Source organism: Rhinopithecus bieti, unplaced genomic scaffold (genome assembly GCF_001698545.2).
Source record: "Rhinopithecus bieti isolate Rb0 unplaced genomic scaffold, ASM169854v2 scaffold_33330, whole genome shotgun sequence".
NCBI lineage: Eukaryota > Metazoa > Chordata > Mammalia > Primates > Cercopithecidae > Rhinopithecus > Rhinopithecus bieti.
The window spans coordinates 396,424-399,112 of NW_016814059.1; positions in this window are offsets into that span (position 1 = coordinate 396,424).

Below are 2,689 nucleotides of genomic sequence, written 5' to 3' on the forward strand. Positions count from 1 at the left end.
CCCTACTCCCACTCCCCACTCCCATTCCCCACTCCCACTCCCCACTCCCACACCCCACTCCCACGCCCCCCCCCACCCCCCCCTCCCACGCCCCCCTCCCCCCCCCACTCCACGCCCCACTCCCATTCCCCACTCCACGCCCCACTCCACGCCCCATTCCCACACCCCACTCCACGCCTCTCCCTGCCTTTCCTTTGCATAGCAGGATCTCCTCCAACAGGCTGTCCAGTTTGTTTAGCTGTTGGGCTAAGGGCTCATGCTCTCTCTTCCCTACTTAGATGTAAGAGGGGCCAGGTAGGAATCTTTGTTGCCTCTGTTTACTGGTGAGCCCCCATAACCTGCCTGATGCCTTATGAGCCCTCATCAATGTCTGACGCCCTGCAGCCTGGAGGTCCCAGAGACATCCCCGGGGCAGGTTCGTCCCCACCACCTCTGCCCCTCTCTTCCTGGCTCCAGGGACTGCAGGAGACCCCCACTGTCTTGCTGATGGGGGTCAGGGAGCGAAGCTCCCTTCCGAAACCCGGGGCAGCTCGGGGGCAGGTGAACTACCCCGGGCTTCTGCCTGTTCTGGTTTGCATCTGAGACTCGTCAGAAAGGCCAGGGTGGCCAGAATGATGTCCTCCCTTACGGCCGGAGAGGCCATCTGGGGCACGCAGTGAAAAGTTACCTTTGTCCCTGATGAGCACATGGAGGGGTCACTGCTGTGGGTCTGTGCAGAACAGGTTTCCATCCACCTTGTCCACACAGGCCTGAGGAGGGTGCTTTGAGGTCCGCAGTGGGAAACAGTGTGCCTTCATGTTTACGGAAACAACTTATTGCAAAAGCAACTTAGTACAAGCTCAGCAAAGGAAAGTGGAGCATTTCCGACACCTCCTGGAGAAAAACGCTGGCAATGGTTTTCTCCCAGTCCTGTGGTTTATAAATATCTGTGTGTGATACACTCACTCACGATGTGAGATTCAACTCTGTGCATGATTTTTACTAAACATCGTGTCTGGTCTGCATGCTATGTCCCTCACAGCACTAGTCACAACAGCAAAGACACAGAATCAACCTACGTGCCGATGAACGGTAGACTGGATAAAGAAAATGTGGCACATAGACACCATGGAATATTATACAGCCATGAAAAGGAACGAGATCATGTCCTTTGCAGGAACATGGATGGAACTGGAGGCCATTATCTTTGGCAAACTAACACAGGAACAGAAAACCAGATACTGCATGTTCTCACTTATAAGTGGGAGTTAAATGCTAAGAACACCTGGGCACATAGAGGGAACCTCAGACACTGGGCCTGTCAGAGGGCGGAGGGTGGGAGGAGGGAGAGGGTCAGGAAAAATAATGAATGGGTACTAGGCTTCCTACCCGGGTGATGAAGTAATCTGAAATAATCTGCACACAACCCCCCATGACACACATGAACCTCCGCAACAAACCTGCACATCCTGCACATGTAGCCCTGAACTTAAAATAAGTTTTTAAAAATTAAAAAATAAACATTATCTCATGAGGAGTTTCTGTTTATTAAATGTTTAGATTGTTAGGTTTGAATTTTTTTAAATTTTTCTTTCAAATACCATCCAGAGTGTGACGTCGGAAGTCCACGGCACCGACTACACCCTCGTTGATTACGGAAATTCATGGCAGCCTTGGCTTTGATTTTCTCCCAAGAAGTGCTGCTGGGATGAATGTGCTGCACCTGCGTCTTTCTCCAGGTGGATGAACTTTCAGGAAGCCGCACAGCCGCAGAACAAACCCCTCCCCAGAGCAGGAAACGCAATGTTCCAGAACCCCAGCAGCCCGGCTCCCCTAGCCCCATCCCGCTTTCAGAAAGGAGCCACTGTCTCGAGCTGGACACCGCAGGCCACTTGCTGCTCCGCTCAGAGCTGTCCGGGCCTCACACCCTCGCTCACTGTGCCTGCTCCAGGTCCGCGGCTGCTGCTCCTTCACAGCTCCATTGTTGAGGGCAGGGGTCCCGTTTGTGCCATGAGGATGAAAGCCGCCGTGGACGTCGGTTCCTGCCTCTCGCACACTCACGCCTGGAGTTCTCCAAGGTAAGTGCCCACGAGGGGAGGTGCTGCCTCCTGGGGCGAGTGTGTCCAGCCGGAAAAGTGCAGGCAGGTGATTTCCATGAACAGTCCAGCTGGTCACCCTGGCCCTGCACCTGCTCCCGCGCCCACACCTGGTGTCCAGACTTTCCACCTTTTAGCCACAGGACCTCAGTGCTTTGAATTCTGGTTTTGCTGGTGGCCAGGGATGCTGGACATTATCTCCGGCTTTCACGGGCCATTGGCTGCCCCAAGGAACACCTGTCCACACGCCCTGCGCCACTGATGCTGACTTCTTCCTGGGGATTTTCAGGACTCTCAACATATTCCAAAATGTCCTGTTCCTCAAACACCTCCCCCCCCGCCAGCCTTTCCTCCCCCTTCATGATATCTCCCCCAGCTCATGGCCTGTCCTCCCTGACCACGACATCTCCCCACACCCCACAGCCTTTCCTCCCCCCCATGACATCTCCCCACTCCTCAGCCTTTCCTCCCCATGACATCTCCCCACTCCTCAGCCTTTCCTCCCCCCATGACATCTCCCCACTCCTCAGCCTTTCCTCCCCCATGACATCTCCCCCACTCCTCAGCCTTTCCTCCCCCATGACATCTCCCCCCACCCCACAGCCTTTCCTCCC